This window comes from Rhincodon typus, chromosome 10, assembly GCF_021869965.1.
Source record: "Rhincodon typus isolate 14 chromosome 10, sRhiTyp1.1, whole genome shotgun sequence".
Taxonomy (NCBI): domain Eukaryota; kingdom Metazoa; phylum Chordata; class Chondrichthyes; order Orectolobiformes; family Rhincodontidae; genus Rhincodon; species Rhincodon typus.
In genome coordinates, this window is record NC_063341.1 from 21,798,404 (window position 1) to 21,817,904 (window position 19,501).

Genomic DNA, 19,501 nt, shown 5'->3' on the forward strand with positions numbered 1-19,501 from the left:
TGTTGAGTTACATGGTCAAAAGAAAACGCTTCAACTGGTTTAATAATGTCCCTTTACAGAAGGAAATTCGCCCTCTTACCTGGTCTGGCCTACATGTAACTCAACTTCTCTCTGAAATGGTCCGGCAAGTCAAGACAATAGATGGTCTAGTTCAAAGGCAATTAGAATGAGTTACAAACACTGGCCTGACTAGCAACACCCATATTCCAAGAAAAAGTAAAAAAATGAAAGAAAATAAGTCATAAGAGTAATACAATTAGACTTTGTGTTCCCTGATCTAGAGGAGACAACAACTGGGCAGGCCATACACAATATGGCCTTTCCTACAAGAAAATGAGAGTGACAGCCTCGACATCAAGGCCATATTCGACTGACTTTGGCATTAAGGAGCCCTAGCAAAACTGGAATTAATGGGTATCAGGGCAAACTCTCCAAGTCACATCTGGCACATAGGAAGATAGTTACGATTATTGGAGGTCAGTCATTTCAGTTCCAGGACATCTCTGCAGGAGTTCCACATGGCAGTGTCCTAGGTCCAACCGTCTTCAACTCCTTCAATGATCTTGCCACCATCAGAAGGTCAGAAGTGGCGACATTTGCCAATGGACGCACAATGTTCAGCACCATTCGCGACTCCTCAGATACTGAAGCAAACCATGTTCAAATGCAATAGATCTGGCAAATACCTAGGCTTGCGCAGATAAATGGCAAGTAACAGTTGCACCAAACAAATGAGAGGTAAAAACAAATCTCACCACTGCCCCTTTCATTCAATGGTGTTAACATTACTGAATTCCCCCCCACTATCTTGGAGGTTACCATTGACCAGAAGCTCAACTGGACTCACCGTATAAACAATGGCTAGAAGAGCAGGCCTAGCAGAGGCTAGGAATACTGTGGTGTGCAACTCATCTTCTGACTCCCCAAAGCCTGCTCACCATCTGCAAGGCACAAGTCAGCAGTGTGATGGATGCTCCCCACCTGCCTGGCTAGGTGCAGCTCCACCAATGCAGCATCCAGGACAAAGCAGCCCACTTGACTGGCAGCACATCCAGAAGCATTCACTTCCTCCACCACTAACACTCAGTCGTAGCAGTGTGTACTATCTACAAGATGCACCGCAGAAACTCATCACTGCTCTTTAGACAGCACTTTTCAGACCCACAACCACTTCCATCTAGAAGGACAAGGGCAGCGGACACATGGGATCACCACCACCTGCAAGTTCCCCTCCAAGCCACTCACCATCCTTACTTGGAAATATATTGCTGTTCCTTCACGGTCATTAAAGTATAATCCTGGAATTTCCTCCCCAAGAGCATTGTGGGTCAAACTACACACTCAGACTGCAACAGTTCAATAAGGCAGCTCATTACATCTATGTCAAGGGCAATTAGGGAAGGGCAATAAATGTTGGCCAGCCAGTGATGCCCACAAGTGAATAAAAGATCAATTTAGGATATTCTTAACTAACGTATGCCTTTCCAACATTCACTGTTTAGAAATGCACAATTCTCTGAAGAAGGTATTGAAGGGTTACAGTCACAGCATGAGTCAGCAGTTTCAGGAAAGGAGGAGTGATAAAGGGATGAATAAATATTTTCTCTAGTTTTCCTCGTGACTCAGTATACAAGTGTGGCATGGCACTCAGCCATGTAGACTAGGAAGATACAAAGTTTATGCTGACTGCCAAATTGCTATTTTATATGAAACAATGGCATTTCACAGTTTGATCCCATCCACAAACAAACATTATCAGTGTACACAAGCAGAAAAAGTTGATCTATTCTCTTTCTTAATCCAAGATGTTGAAGCTGTTACAGCAGCACTGACTACTTCAACTAAGCAGCTAGCTTCAGCACAAGAATTGGACCTAGTCCATTTGATTTAGTAAACGCCATGGTTCGTATTTGTCAATGAATAACTGGGAACCTCAATTTTTTTTTGAATGTATTTGCTTTACCAAGTGCAAGGTTTTGCACAAGTGACATTGGAATGCCAGTGTTACTACAATACCAAGCATTTATAACAATCTACTGAAGATTTTTAACTAACATTTTTATTGTATGAATCAGACCAAAACAAAAACTCATTTGATCTCCAGTATCTATGCTTAAATCCACGTGAATTGTGGCATTCCAATCTCGTCTCATTCTTAAGAATTCAACATGAAATGAGTTTGATGTATCACAATCCCAAAAGATAACTGATGCAGGAAATGGAGGCAACAAATTAGCAAGGAAGAGGGGTGTACACAAGAGAAGAAGGAAGGGGACAGGAGTACAAGAGACTGAGGGTATGGAAATCTGAATAGTCATAACAATGGTAATAAGGATGGGGAAGCAAATTAAATCTCCAACAAATACTAATCATTGCTGGCTTGCTGAAAAGTAAGCATGTACAATCAGGCCCCAGAATGGGACGGAACACAAAGGAAAACTAATTGTATTGATTATTACTTCTGGGATGAGTATAAAGTGTCTTTCTTAGGATTAAAATATGTATCATATGTATACAAAGAAACAAAGTCAATCCTTCCATCTGCTGATTGATTATTTTACCCCTCTCATTTACTGGATGTTTGTCTCGAAGATCCATTACCTAAGGAAAGTAACCCGATTCTCAGTGTTTAAAGCCACTACCAAGTTATTATTCTCCATTTAAACAATGATTCAGTGTGACTGCACACTACATCTCTCCAGTTTGAACAGAAGCTTGTACATGTGCACCAGCAGCATGCAAAGCACATTTGTCTCAACGGTAAATTAAACAGGTACAAACGTCACATGTCATGTCTCCCCTGTCTCTGGGTGTAGAATGTCCATGTGAGGAATACACATTCACACATTTGCATGCTTCCAACTCCAGGGATGGATTCAAAATATTTACGTGGTGTCAATTTAATTACTTCTATTAGTTTACAGCAATTCTTCTTGTGTCCTCAGACATGAAACATAATTATAAGTGCATCCTGTTCTTCAATACAGTACTGTCAGGGGAAGGGTAATGTGGAAGCTGGAAGTTTCAATATGAATGTTAGGTGTCTATTTAAAAAAAAAATCTATCAGCATTCTGCATACAAACTACAAGGGTTTCCAAACTTTGAAAACTAAATCAATGTATAGCAATTACAGCTGACTCCTGAGAATTTTAAATGTATTCAATAATTTTAAGTGAACAATATAAAATAATGCTCTGATTATCAAGCCTTCAGTTTCTTTTTACTTATACTGTCAAAATTCATCATTTTAATCTCCTATAACCAAGGCTCCATTTATCTTTCTGTACTTCTATAGAGAAAATTTAATCTTTTCCAATAAATTCACAACTGCAATTCCATTGGGAACCATTCTAATAAATTCTTATGTACCCTCTCTAAATCATTCACAGCTTTCTTGAAATGCAGATCCTAGAATCTGACTATGTCAACTTCAGCCAAGCCAGTGTTAGAATCATAGAATCCCTATGAGTTGAAGCAGACTATTCGGCCCATTGAATCCACACCATCCCTCTGAACAGTATCTCACCCAGACCCACCCCCATACCCTGGCCCTGTAACCCTACATTTCCCAAGGCTACTCCACCTAACCTAAACACCCCTGGACACTGTGGGCAATTTAGCATGGCCAATCCATCTAACCTGCACAAAAACAAAGTTGCTGGAAAAGCTCAGCAGGTCTGGCAGCATCTGTGAAGGAAAAAACAGAGTTAATGTTACAGGTCCAGTGACCCTTCCACAGAACTGACCTGCACATCTTTGGGCAGTGGGAGGAAACTGGAGCACCTGGAGGAAACCCACACAGACAGAGCGAGAATAAACTCCTCACATCAGTCACCCAAGGGTGGAATCAAACTCAGGTCCCTGGTGCTGTGAGGCAGTAGTGCTAACAATTGAGCCACCATGCCGCCCTTTTATTTAGATTTAGCACAACCTCCTGACTTTTACACTCCTGTGCTGCTATTACAAAGCCTAAAATCCCATATTTTAATAGATAATTTTGTTAACTTATCCCGCTGTTTTTAAAGTTGTGCACAAACACCAGATTTCTCTTTTTCATCACCGCTGAAATTAACCATTTAGCATATACTATCACTCATTTTACCAACCAAAACGTATCATTTCACATTGTTCTGTATTGAATTTTGTACCATGCAATCACCCATTCCACCAACTTGCCCCTGTCCTCCTGAAATCTATTATCATCTTCCTCATCTTTACTACATTTCCAAGTTTTGCATTGTCTGCAAATTTTGAAATTGTGCTCAGTATCCATACATCCAAGCCATTACGTGTATACCAAAAACAGTCAGTACCGAGCATTGGGATATCCCACAATATACCTTCCTCTGGTCTGGAAAAATACGTCCAGCTGTTCACCACAACTATATTCTATATCCTAGTTAATATTGTACATAGGCCTCTACTGCTTTGTTTATGTGCGCATGGGATAAACAATGTAAAATGCTCTTGTACTTTGTTACCTGAAATTGCTCAATTAAACTGTGAAAGTTGGTGGCAAAGTAATTTGAAAAATGTGTAATTTTAAAAGTCTCAATGACAGGTTTATGATAAAAACTCTTCTGCATTTAATTTTTCTGAGTATTACTTGGTCAACCTTAAGCTGCATTTTGCTGAATCACTGCAGCAGTTATTAAACATGTATACAGTCTGCAGGAATGACCAAAATAGGGTTCTTGTCAGTTATTGTAACCAAGAAAAAAAGGAAACATTTACTAATAAAGTATATTCTTTGCAGCTTTGGTCAGATTTTGTTCTCTTGACAGGAATATAAAAATTCAACTCATCCTGTACATAACCACAAACATACCTAAAAGTTCTGTTTCAATACGTTTGCTCTTAACAGACCACAGTGAAATCTTAGGTGATATCTAATGGCTTCTGTACAGCAGTATTTATAAAATAAAAACCGAAAGAACTGTGGATGCTGTAAATCAGAAACAAAAAACAGAAATTGCTGGAAAAGCTCAGCAAGTCTGGCAGCATCTGCGGAGAGAAATCACAGTTAATGTTTTGGGTTGAGTGACCCATCCTCAGAACCCTTCTTCAAGCAGCAATTACAAAGCTGATTATCTCTACATTACTGGCGTTGATAAATTCCAGTGATTTCAACGAACCGCATTAATAACGGTTTTTTGCATTATCTATAGGTTGCGAAGTTTATTGTAAGTAGAAGCACCAGCATACCTGGTCTCAAGTTGAAAACAATACAGCTTTCACCTGAAAGGATTCTATATGCAAAATAAACTTTCTCCAGGAACACAACTTTTATCACCTATTTACTCATTTTGCACCAACTAATCAAAGGGGAAGCCATCTCCACCCAATATCATTCCAAAAGATGCGTGGATCATTCTAAATCTGAACCAATGTACTAAATTTTATCAGACTATTCAACTGTGAATACACTAAAACTGAATCAGCTGTCATTTCACATCTGCATGCATGCACTATGAAGTGGGAGTGCCAGAAACAGGAGCTGGAACACTTAGGTGTTGCTTTTTCTCTTCTTTTGTCTTTGGGCCAAATATTAGGTCACTTGGACAAAGATCAAACTCATTACAGAGCAGAGATTGAACTAGGACTATACTGAACACATATTTATCAAAATAGCCTGTTGAGCAGTTCGATGGATGCTTTTAACATTTCATATTTACATTATCAGACCTTACAATAATCAGTATTGCTTTGGATTTAAAAAGCACCATCAAGACCCATAATTACAAAATAATAGCGTTGAAAAATGACATCTTGTCAAAGCTCTTTGTCTTGCATTTGTCAGTACAATTCACAAGAATACCAACTCAGGGGGAAAGATATACTTATGCAGTATTAGAGGTGACTGCTGATTGGTAGAGATAATGCTAAGGAGAATGCATCAGTTAATGACAATTGACAGCTAACCGCGAGATTTTATTTAAATCAGGCAGGTTGACTGAACTTTTAAAGCATTGCCCTAAGAAATGAACCAGCCAATGGATGTCACCTATTTTGGTGAGTTGAAACAGGAGCATTGCATGTACATATTCTCTCTGAGCACAAAGAACAGGGCCTTGTGTATTAGTATATGTAACTTCCTGTACATGCAAACTTGCAACATGGAAGTCCAACTGACAATCCTAGTTTGTCAGCTCAATTCTTCGCACACTAAATAAATTCAAATGTTGTCTAATTGCAGAATCACATCTAATGTTGACTGTTGCAAATTTTACAAATGTGTGCTTGTGGCGTATAGTCAGTACCTTGCTTGTCATGAATAGCCACAAGGATATTATTTGATATGATATGCCAGGCTTTGAGACGTATGGCCTACATATCTAGTATCATGCCCAGGACTGATATTCACATACCCCGTATTACTCATTTGAGAGATAAACAGAACATTTTTTGGCTTGATGGTAGCATACTGTCAGTGATGAACATAATTCATGTTGGCTACTGCATGGTAGCAGAGTGAAATGGCCAGCTTCACCTGTTGCCCAGATACTTGAGACACCTTACCCTTCTAATCTGAGCTGCACTGGCACTTTTCAGGACCAGAAATAATGGCCTTAGAGCACATAACCTGATTATTTGGCTAGGTGACCATTCTTCATGTGAAATGTCACCATAAGGGATGATGGGGGGAAATGTTGGACACCTCCTTGCATACTATATAAATTTTCAGACTTGTCCAACTAAAACCTGATCCCATGTCTCAAGTGCAGATGAACATATGCCTTGTCTCAGTACCTGCTACTATCTCTAACTTGGATAGGACCCAATAACCAGAGGCATAACTACCCCAACTGACTTAAAATTGCTTCTGAAAAGTTTCAATTTGTTTATAATTTTAACTTTCAAATGATTCAGACCAAAGCATAATTTGAGATGTCAGGAATGTTTCTTCACTAAAATTCCTGTATGCCTTAGTCAAATTTTGTTCAATAACAGTTCCAACAGCTGTTCTCAGCCTAAAGGTTGTCAGCCTGTGCCAAAGATTAGAATGGGGAATTAAAACATGACAATCTATAACTTTTAACCTTAGCTCTTGAACAGCTTTTTCTTGTTGGATGTTCTTTGGCCTCCAACATGAGGAAAATGGTTTGAAAATGATTTACTTTAAAGAAAGGTTGTAGTAACATAATAACATAATATTTGGATGAACTTGAAGTCACCTGGCTTTCAGTTTCTACTCCAGTCATGACTGATTACACTTCCAAGATTCATACTGGTTCAGTTTGAATTCCTCATTGCTTTTCCAGGTCGCAGGACAATTGGGTGGAAAAATTAGCTGTCCAAACCAGAAGTTATGATGTGATTGCACAAACTGAATAGTTGAGAGATTCAACAACTACATCATCACAAATGTGCACTCAAGATTTTTAATAGTGTAGATGGAATATTTCAATTTTATTAAGTCTACTACTAGTAATCAAAAATGCAATTCATGACACTATTAATTTTTGTCGCAAGGACTTTTCCCTATATTACTAAAGAGAAATTTAAAATAAAGTTATCCCCACTTCGTATCCCTGCACGAATTCTGGAAAATAAGTTAGAGCAATTTAAAATGTTCTCTCCTGAGTAACGAATCGTTTGCTATCACTTGAGCAAAACACAAGGAAAATCTCAGCTTTCATTATTCACTAATAGTTCTCTCCACACTTGACTCTATTCTCTAACAGCTCCCATCGCACATGTTGTTCTTTTCACTAACAGCTGTCACTGCACGCATTTTCTTTCTATCCACAAACAACCCTCATTACATATACTGCTCCCTTTTCACTTATACTCTATGCTGTGCAGGTTATAGGGCTTTTCTTTATCCACTAGATTGCTTCTACTGGAGGCAGAATTTGTCCTCTCCTTCATTTTGGACAATATTGGCAATGCTTAAATAGGAGTAATAATTGTAACAGAAACAAAGTTGCTCGAAAAGCTCAGCAGGTCTGGCAGCATCTGTGAAGGAAAAAACAGAGTTAACGTTTCAGGTCCGGTGACCCTTCCTCAGAACTGATAGTGGCTTGGAAAACGTCAGTTTACATGCAGAAAAAAGGGGTGTGGGGATGGGTTGGGAGTAAATGATAGGATACAGCCTAAAGAGAGAGAACAGCAGTTAGACAAACAGAGTTGATAATGATCAGGCTGGGAAGGTGAATAGATGTTGATGGGGACTACTAGTGACCAACAACAGGTGGTGTGTAATGGCAGGCCATGTGGTAGGTCGAAGGGAGCCTCCAAAATGTCCACCTTCTTCCTCAACCAAAGATTCCCCAGCTCCGTTGTCGACAGCGCCTTCAACCAGGTCCGACCCATCTCCCGCACTTCCGCCTTCACCCCTTGTCTTCCCTCCCGTAACAGCGATACAGTTCCCCTTGTCCTTACCTACCATCCCACCAGCATGCACATCCAGAAGATCATCAGATGCCATTTCCACCAACTCCAGCAAGATGCCACCACCAGACACATTCCCTTCCCCTCCTCTCCCTTGTCCGCCTTCCGCAGGGACCATTCCCTCAGGACACCCTAGTCCAAACTTCATTCCAAACTCCCAACACCCCCCCACAGTCCTACAGCACCTTCCCCTGTAACCGATGAAGGTGCAACACCTGCCCATTTACCTCCTCCCTCCCCAGTATCCAAGGGCCCTTCTAGGTGAAGCAGCTCTTCACCTGCACTTCCCAGAATCTAGTCTACTGCATTCACTGCTCACAATGTGGTCTCCTCTACATTGGAGAAAGAAAGCATAGACTGGGTGACTATGTTCTGCTTGCAAAGAAGACCCTGAGCTACCTGTTGCCTGCCACTTCAACACACCACCCTGTTCCCTGGCCAACATCTCTGTCTTGCTGCAGTGTTCCAGCGAAGCTCAACGCAAGCTGGAAGAACAACATCTCATTTCCGCTTGGGGACCCCACAGCCCTCCGGACTCAATATCGAGTTCAATAATTTTAGGGCCTAAACTCTCCCATGTCCCAGTTCCCTACCCCACACACCAGGCCTTATTATCACATAGCCTGCTATTACACACCCCCTGTTGTTACTCACTAGTAGTCCCATTAACAACTATTCACCCTCCCAGCCTGATCGTTAGCAACTCCTTTGTCTGTCCAACTGCTCTTCTCTCTCTCTAGGCTCTATCCTATTGTTTACTCCCTGTCCCACACCCCTCCCCTTTTTTCTGCATATAAACTGATGTTTACCCAGCCACCAATCAGTTCTGAGGAAGGGTCACTGGACCCGAAACGTTAACTCTGTTCTTTTCCTTCACAGATGCTGAGCTTTTCCAGCAACTTTGTTTTCGTTTCTGATTTACAGCATCCTCAGTTCTGTCAGTATTTAGAAATAATCGCAACTTCTCAAATTTGAATGGTTCTGGAGAAGATGACTAAACTTGTATTTATACAGTGCTTTTCACATCCCCTGGACATCCCAAATGCTTTCTAGCAAATTAGTAATTTTTTGAAATGCAAACATAGCAACCAATTTGCATACTGTGAAATCTCTCAAAAGCAAATTGCTCAAATGATCAATTAATCTATTTTGATGCTGTTACAAGGGATAATTTGGGCAAGGAGCACAACTCCCCAGTACTTAACCAACACATTGAATAAGATCAACATCACCTGAACAGATGGTTGGGATCTGGACATAACATCTCACTTAAAAGTTCCCTGATAACGCACCTATGTGTTTCAAGACATGGACAGGAAAAGACTAATTTGCATGTAACAAACGGCTAGATTGTTCAACACAATCTCATATATTTACCTTCTAAACTGAAAGGCTTAAATTAACTTCCCAACTAAGGTAACATCTACATGTTTACTGGCTGGCTCTAGTTTAATTAAAATAATCTGGTGACCTTGGAAAAGGTATATAACAAATAGAAAGCAAAATCTTTGAAATGTTTAGGAAATAGTCACATTTCCCTGTGTCATTCAATAAGAGTGATATACAAGTTTAATTTACAACATATATGAATAATAGAATTGCAAACAGTTCTCTCAGGACAGGTCTCTCGCTTCCATAAAACAGCTGACATCACCGCTTCAGAGAACTATCAACTCCTCCAACCTTGTAAACCAATGCCTCATACGTCTCCCAAATCCTTCAAAGTGTTGCCACCTACCAAATTTGGGCCCATCTTTCCCAGAACTCTAAATGTGAATGTCTACAATCAGGATTCTATAAATACTACTGTATCAACACAACTCTCATTAAAAATCACAAATTACATTCTACATGCAGGCAAACTATTCTTTCCTATATTTCAACATAGTTAACTGCACCATTCTCTTCTAAAACTATCTCTCCACTGTCATTTAGGTAGATGGGACTGTTCTCAACTGGTTCCACTCTTATTTATCCAATCATGGCCAGAAAATTTCCAACAATGGTTTATCTTTCCAATCTTTCACTATGACCTCTGGTTTCTGTCAAGGACCCACTCAAGCATTCAAGGATCCTCAATTCACATCCACTCGCAGCTCTTCAGTGACATAATCCAAAAACATATCTCTTTTCACAAGCATGTTGATGACTCCCAGTTAAAATACTAGAACCTCTCTCAACCCCTCTCCTGTTTTGAAATCAAACTGCTTGTCTATCAACTAGTCCTGGATGAACAGAATTTCCTCAAATCCAATACTGAGGATACTGAAATAACTGTCATTAGTCCTCATCACAATTTCTGCTTCCTGCCACTTTGGCTCTATGCCTCTCCTTGTCAGCTGTCTGACGGTAAATCAGACTGCTTGCAACCTGTGTCATATTTGAGGCAAGATGAGCTTTCAAACATTTATTCACACCAAGGCTGTATATTTCCATTTCTGCAACATTGCCCAACTCTGCCGTGCCTCAGATCTTCTGTTGCTGAAACTCATGTGTTATGTCCAGAATTTGTTAATCTATGGAATCCTAGTCAGCCTCCCATATCCTACCCTCTATATCTGAGATCATTCAAAATTCTGTCTCCTTTGTTCTAATGCAACCAAATCACATTCACCCATATGCTTGTTAATCAAATTTGGCTCCCAGACAAGCAATGCCTTGATTTTAAAATTTTCATTCTTTTTAAACAGGTCTGTCCTTGACTTGGCATTCTCCCTATGTTCTCTAGCCAAGTATGCCTCTCTAATTTTAGCCACTTGAACATTATTAGTTTCAAATTGCTCCACTGTTGGTGGCCACTTTTATAATTCCTGTACGGACTGATAACATCACAATGTTCAAAGGAACCAAAGAAGAAGATTTTATATTTGAAGAATTGTGCTGCAACAAAAACCTGAAACTAATGCAAATGAAGTACGCCTGATGAAACATGACAAATGAGACCCACACTTCTGGTGGATAGATACCATGAAAAGTAACAGTCCAATGGTCAATCCTAATCATCCAGAGCTTCACTTCCTCCTGCTACACAAAGTCAAAAAAGTGACCTGTGATAATCATTCCACTCCATGTTCAAGTTTTCTGGATTCAATTACCACCAAAATACACCTTGATGACTCTGATGTTCCACTAAATAAACCCATCCCCAACCCTGTTCTGTTGAATAGAAACTGAACTCTCAAAAGCATCCTACTTGGTCATTAATACAAAACAATTCAACATGCTTTCCCATAACAGCTCCTTGGTTTCTGAGTTTCAAACAGCAGCTACCACTGATCAGAGCGATATTGTGAAAAGGTGATAAAAGTACTGCCCCCACCTTAATGGGCTTCTGTTTGAATTCTCTCTGTGGCAACCAAATCATTATGGGCTTGTACTGAGCGTTTATCCAGAATTCTCTTATTTACTTTGTATTCAAGATACTTTACTATGTGTTATGTTTTGAAATGTTCAGCACTCAAAACATCATGCCTTCAGCTCCTAAACCCTAAGCTCTGGGATATACTCTGTAAACTTTTCCACTTCTTTACTTTGCTTTCTTTTTTCCAATGCACTCCTTAAAAAATGACCTCTGAGTAAGCTTATGATCACCTTCCCTAATCTCATTATGTGGCAGTCTCATATTTACAATTGCTTTTGTGAAGTGCCTTAGAACATTTTATTACGTGAAAATGTTGTATAAAAATACAAGTTATTTTTAGAAAGGTTGCACGTGAACAAGGCATAATCAGGTTACTGTTGAACTGAGCCTGTCATAAATGGATATTTTGAAAAGGAATGAAAAGGTATATATGAATTGTATTGGGAATTTGAATTTGGAAGTATACTCAGCATTGTCGTGTGGAATCCAACAAATTGGGTTTGATTATAACATGCTACTTTACCTGCATACTTAAAATACTACTGCATGCATAAATCCGTAAGTAAATACTTAAAAGCTTCAGTACCTTGTACTTTAGGATAAACAGATACAGCATTTGACTATAAATTAGTACACTCTCCTTCAGTTCTGTCCTGAAAAGCATAAGCTGACAAGTCTTGGAGTGGAGCTTGAACACTTACCCTCCTGACTGAAGGGATGTGATCACTCGCTAATTAAACATCTGTATGAACCCGTCCGGTCAGTCGTGTTAAAATCTAAATTTCTGTAACTGAACATTCCAGCACAGTTGAACCATCATGTGTTCTTTGAGGCTCATTCTATCGGCTGCTTTGGTCAGAAATGGTCATCCGTACACATTTCGGTCCAACAGCTTATGATAACCGGATAGGTCAAATTTTATTGGTGTTTGATATTGCGGGATTGCTTTAACCAATGATTATATTTTGCGATTTCAGTTTTGGTTTTAAAAAAGGCTGTTCAGTTCAGACAGAAGTTCTGACAAAGGTGAGTACTGCTCAACATAAACAATAGATATTTTAGCAGCTCAAAAACACCCTGTTTAGTCTTCAAATGTCTAGTGTATTCAGACATCAAATAACACCGGAGTAAGTGATGCAATTCATTCAAAGCTATCAAACTCCTAACCTGTCAGAATTTAGGTGAGTCCCCCAGGACTGGAAACTAAACGATGAAACCAAATAATAAATGATCACAAAATGTTAACTTGCAAGGGGACGAAATCCTATTTTCGGTAGCAGGTAAAGTTCGCACAAGATCCCTCCACGCGGAATCCCTCTTTACAATAAGACACGTTTATATACACACACAACACACAATTACAATCTGACTAGTGTTTCAATAACAAGCTGCTTACTGTAACTTTGTGATAACAAAGTGTAGAGCTGGATGAACACAGCAGGCCAAGCAGCATCGAGGCTTCGCAGTGGGGTTAAAATTGTTTCAGAGATAATAGGAACTGCAGATGCGGGAGAATCTGAGATAATGCTGCTTGGCCTGCTGTGTTCATCCAGCTCTACACCTTGTTATCTCAGATTCTCCCGCATCTGCAGTTCCTACTATCTCCTGTAACTTTGTGTTGAAGCTCAGAATGCGAGCCCGGCTGGAGATGAACTATTTGATAATTTCTGAGGGTCAGGGTTGAACAGGCCAAAGGAAGCTCCGGTCACTTGATTTATGGAGGAGCGACGAAAAAGGCCCCCATAACGTAATTCTGGCTTCACCCGAGGCTAAGGCCCAGGGTTCCCCGTCCCCTTCCCCGTCCTCACTGCCACATAACTCAAGGCATAGCTGCATCAATGTAAGCAGTAGTGAGTACAGATACACCAAATGATGGTAACATTATCCCTCGGACATACTAACCGCGGGTGATAGTCTCCGAGTCGCTGATAACGTTTTATATTCCTCACTGTTCCCTAGTCGAGGAAAGAATCTGCCGCTCTGGCTCCACCCGGCCGCAGTCAGATAAATTACCCCCCTTACCCGTTCTCTGTGGGCTCTCTATCAGCTCGATCTTCAGCAGGCCATGGCCTCCCTCACTCCCAAGCAGAAACACGATGACAGCTCCCGCCCTCTCCAGCCAACCGGCGCCACACGCACGGAGTGACAACACAGCTAACCAACAGGAACGGAGGACCGAAGAGTGACAGTTCCTATAACCACTCGGATACGAAAGTCTGATGGGTGGTTCCCACAGTCGCTACACCCTTCTGAAGAAACCACCAATGGGAAGCCAGAAATCGCGGGGGTTTGAGTGATGGAACTGTCAATCGTCTGCCGCACTCATGATGACTCGGCATCAATTGAAAGATTGTTTTGTCAGAGTAAAAGCTCCTTCGGGGCTCCATGACTGGCCATGACGGCATGAAGAGCCTTTACATTAATAAGTGTAGTGCGTTTAACCCAGGTTGTGATTTCTGAACAAAGTGTGACACGTCAGCAAGTTGCTATTTAGGCTGAGTCAGGGAATGAGTTGCAAAGTACTGGAACCCTGCAGCGTGCAGTAACAGACAAAACAGTCATCACAAGTGGCAAACTAGTTTGTCTAGATTTTTATAAACAAAATATAAATGTTTGTGCCATACCTTCAGGTAAACATTATACAATGAACAAAACAAAAGTCTCTTAGCAAATCAGACTTCGTAAATCTTGATACAGTTTCAAATCTGCTCTGTGGCTGTAAATGAACTAGGGCGGGGCTGTTGTTGGGATCGAATGTGCCTATTCATTTATTTGTGGATTCTGAAAATTCAGTGGACTGCAGCCACATGCGTGACAATTCACTTAGTATCGGTACAGAAAGAGGTGAATGTATTTATATGATTAAGATCAGATTTATACCGCAGTACCAAGTGTTGTTTAATAATGAATAAAAACCGAAAGAACTGCGAATGCTGTAAATCAGGAACAAAAACAGAAGTTGCTGGAGAAGCTCAGCCGGTCTGGCAGCATCTGTGAAGAAAAAAAATCAGAGTTAACGTTTCTGGTCCGGTGACCCTTCCTCAGTTCTAGTTTTGTTGTTTAATTAATAATGCTTGACTGCGCTTTGGGGTTTTCACTATATTTAGTGCGTTCTGTAAATGCAAGTGTTCGATTCGGGAATACTATTCATGAACTAGTTCCTGTTCATGTTAGACAGGAGTTAAGAGTAGTACTGGTATGTAGCTAACTAACCCTCTTAAATTAGCACCAGTGGTATTATTACCATTATGGTGTCTCAGTCGAGAAAATTGAGGTAAGAGGGAGGGCCTGATCAAGTTGATAATTTCAGGAATGATTACGGATATGATCTTTTCCCATCTCTCCTCTGAACGTGGAGGATGTCAGATAGGAAAATCGGAGATGGTGAATATTGGTAAAGCTGTAATAATTAAAACATTTCAATTATACTCAAGTTAAACCATAGATAGAAATTTTATTTTCTTCCACAATGTAACAGATTTCAGGCAAAATCATTGAGTTATGTCAGTTTATTAATTAACAATTGAGGTTAAGAGAGATAAAATGATTTAAAATACTTCAATTTTATCCTAAAGTGGACAATGGTTAAGTCACCTGTAGAATGCAGCTGATCAGAGCTGAACATATGGACCCTTTCACGGAGCTCTCCAGAATTTCCTGGTCATTTCCTTTGAAATTTAATAGGTTAGATAGACCATGTGGTGGAAGAAATCTATGTTACCTATTGAAGGAGGAAGCATGGTGGGCTGGTTATTTATTCTTTTCATTGTTCCATGTTTTCTTACACTTAGGAAGTGTTGTCTTAAGAAAGAGACAGTTTCAATAATATTGATTTGTAGAGTAAGGGCCCGAACAGTGTATGTTGAATTTTTGTATGTACAGTAGGTGTGTTTAAGATATAGAAAAGGTTTATCAAATTTTTCTGCATAAAAAGTGTTGCTTTAAAATGGCATATTGCTATTATCCAAGTAGAAACTGATAACTGTTAAAAAGAATTGAAACTTCCAATTAATTGCCAGAAAGGATGGCTCAACAAGATTTCATGTTTTAAGACTTTTATTTTAACAAGTAGACTAAAAGTACCATCGATCAAACAATATTTTTGAAGGCAACTTGTATTTTTACTATAGAATAGAACACAATTCGCCCTCTCAAGTAAGCTTGGCAGATTTTCAGGCCTTGTTTAAATTCTCATGAATTTGGACTATTCAATCCAAAAGCAAGTTTCCATTTGCCTTGCTGTGTGGTGAAGTATAGAGACTTTCAATCTCTTGCTGCTCTTTCCCAATTCCTGGCAGACAGCCTGTATCTCAGAGATCATGGACATCCCTAGAAACCCTTCCCCTTTCAGAGCCCATCTCGTGGCGACATGAATCCATGGGCCCTGTAGAAAAACCGATTAACTGGCCTTGAAACCCTAATTCACTTTTATCTTGGAAGTAAATGAACAGATTAAAGCATAATTTTTTTATTAAACCTGACATTTTCAATACCTTCTTGGGACCTCTGAGACCAAAGGTCTAACTATTGTAAACTGCAGCTGCCATTGTCTCCACCTGACACCTTTGCAGCAGCAATCCTGAGCTCCCTTTTAATCTGTAACGGCCACATCATCCAAGCCTATTGTCAAGGAGACTTGACTACAAGTACATGACCCTGTTCATTTTACTCCAAAGTCGCATTCTCAAAATATCATAATCCTACAAACCTCGTTTGTAACACCTGTACCCGAGACATGAAAAATCATCACTGTAGCGACAAGGTTTCAAAAAGACTAACTTATAACATTCTCCATATTTTAATAACTAACACTAGATTCTGTACATAAGTCTTCTCTCCCTGTGCTGTCACATTTTGCTTTTAAACTGTCTTGGCAGTATCACAAAATATAACCTGTATCAGCCATGGTTAGAAGTTAAAGAGAAGTTAAATTTTGTAGATATTTAAAGTTCTTTCCTATAAATGAGAATTCTCTTTACTGCTCATGGCTTTGTCTTTTCCTATGTGTTCTAGTAAATCTCCTTTCTCATGTTGAGTAAATTGCACAGCTTTTCCATGACCTAGGTTAAAAGATATTCCGATCGCTTCAGTTTGGGTTGCTTTTATCAAGAATGTTATTTACAAACAATCTGTGATTTTTGAATTCCATTAGGTGTGAAATGCAAATTGAAAAAAAAATCCTGTCACAACTCCTCATCTGGTTTTAATAAGTCCTTTTGTTTTTCTTTAGAATCAGTTTATGAACTATTTGGTCCAAGTTGTAAGGCTTGATTTCCACCCTCTTTCATGGCTGTAGGTTTTTTTATTGTCCACTTGGGAAAGTACATTTCAGTGAGCCAAACCACTGAATTATTTATCTCCGGTTTAAACAGAACAGTATAATTCTCCTTTGCTGCTTTAAAATTCTCATTTAAATTATGTAAATTATCATTCAGAAAAATCCTGATCATCTTTTTTGATGATTCTTAGATTGTTTTAAATAATTTTCCTAGTGAGTATAAATATTGCTCAACTCCTCTTTCACAAGCCTCCTCTTTCCCCATGTTCTCTCTCATTGTTTCCCCACTGCATGGACTTCTGAGACCTGTGTGCAGCAAGAACTAAGAACAGAATGGCACTCATCAAGAGCAGAATCAGCAGTCATTAAAAGCAGCACTTTGAGGATCCCCTCATCGGAGACTCAGTCCTTGAAGTGAGCACCCTTTACCACATCCATGCTACCTGGTATCACCTCAGGACAACAACATTAATAGGCTCTGAGGACATGATTCTCACATCAAGACAGATCCAATAATAATGGAGAGAGCAGCAGTAACTCAACACATGGTCATCCTCAAACTCACAAATGCCTTTGACTCTAAACTAGGAGGGGTTATGGAGCATCCTCCTCGAATTAGGATGCCTGCAGAAACTTGTGACCCTCTTCAACTTGCTGCACAGTGTATGCAAGCTGTGATTCTTGCCAATTGGTTCATCACCGATCCAATGCACAATGGATAAACCAAGGCTGTGTCATTACACCAATGCACTTCTTCAACTTCCTCGCTGCAACACTCCAACCCATATGAGCTTCTCTACAGAAGGAAAGGGAAACTGTTCAGCCTGCAGTCCCAAGATCACCCTAACCACTATATTCAAGCTGCAAAATGCAGATGACGCTTGCACGGTATCATTGATGTATTCATGTGAGAAAATAGGCCTTAGGCTAAACATTCAGAAGAAAAAGATCCCCTGTAAGCTTGCTCCCACCACATGACACTGACCCCTGACTATCAAGATCCAGTGAGCCACTGGACAATATGGATTAATTCTTATTACTATGAGACTCCCAAAGTATGAGGATAGACATTGACGATGAAATTCAACTTCACTTCCAGTGTGCCTGCGCAGTACTTGGCTGTTTGAAGAACCGAGTTTTGATGACAAAGATCTCAAACTTGGCAACAAGCTCATAGTCTACAAGAGTGCTATTTGTCCTTCTGTATACATCAAAGACATGGACAAAATGCAGCAGATATCTCGAATCCCTTGAGAAATCTCCTCTGAATCCACTGGCAGGATAAGTGCTCTAAATCAGGATCCTCTCATAGGCCAACATCTCCAGCACCGAGTGTCTGGTTTCTATCATTCAGCTGCATGGAATGCCACATTGTCCACATGCTTGTCAAAAGTTCTGTAACAATTCTATTGTGTACAGTGAATTTAAATTGTGCTTTAATCTGTAGGTCTGCTATTGTTTTAGTGGTGTCCAAATTACCTATTAACAATGTTGATCTTATCTCAGAGAATGATTGAGCTGGAAACTAATGTCCTACCACTAGATGTTTTCATGTCATCCACTGACGTTGGTAAAAAGAAGAATGTGTCAGCCAGATCAGGGAACTTGAATCTGTAGACAAAACTTCCAAAACCTTTACTCTGAGCTTTGTCATTGGCACACGGATACCTGGAGAACAAAGGTTTCAAACCTTCCTTTCAAAAAACTCCACTGTCTAACGGGAATCTGTTTCCCAAGACTGCCCAAATTGAAGAAGAAGCATATCCAAAGGTTCCAACCATCTCCAAAAGGCCCAGGTGTAAGCCTAATACAAATGGGTGGAGCATGCAAAGACCATAGCATCCCACCCAGCATCCTTGTCAAAGCTACTCAACAGCTACTCAACCTGTGGCAGGGTGTATGGATCCCAGCATCAAACCTATTTAGTCACCTCAAGACCACAACTCCAGCGGAAGAAAGTGCTTAAGAAGAATTCTTTTGTAATCAGACTGAAGTTTCAGCACCTTTTCAGTTTCAGATGTTTCAGCTTTTGATTTTTTGATACTCCTCCAATCAAACTATTGTCTTTTAGATCAGGTTCAGAGACGAGTACATGTTCTTTCAAGGTCATTGATCAGGCTGGTACATTCCTCTTTATATCCACTTCATTGAATGTTGTGCAAACATGTGGACATTAGTGTCCAGTTAGATCATTCTCAGACAGAACATCAACGTAATTAATAAGCAATTAGGACACCATACTACAATAACACATCTACAGACTAAGACACAGTTTAAATTCACTCTATATAAGAACAGATACATTATCTCCAGAAATACACTTCAACCATAAACTCTTATTTGGTGAACTTTCTGTAAAGAAATTCACAACATTTGCTGATACAGGATCAGGGATTAAGCCAACCCCATATCTCAATATCTTTTTGGCCCTTTTATCAGACAAAAATTGGAATTATTTCACCCTCAA

At 39.8% G+C, this 19,501-nt stretch overlaps 1 protein-coding gene across 3 annotated transcripts in view; it reads right to left on the reverse strand.

Annotated features, from left to right (window-relative positions):
• The window catches only part of keap1b (kelch-like ECH-associated protein 1b), a 51,660-nt gene that overhangs the window by 25,248 nt on the left and 6,911 nt on the right, over positions 1-19,501 (reverse strand). The window contains exon 1 of one of the 3 annotated variants that reach the window (XM_048601606.1): positions 13,779-13,921. The exons of 1 other annotated variant lie outside the window; for it this stretch is intronic. The gene's annotated coding sequence lies outside the window, so the exon portion shown is untranslated. Of the gene's footprint in view, positions 1-13,658; positions 13,922-19,501 lie in introns of those variants that run through there. One more of the 3 variants, XM_048601607.1, reaches the window with a different exon arrangement.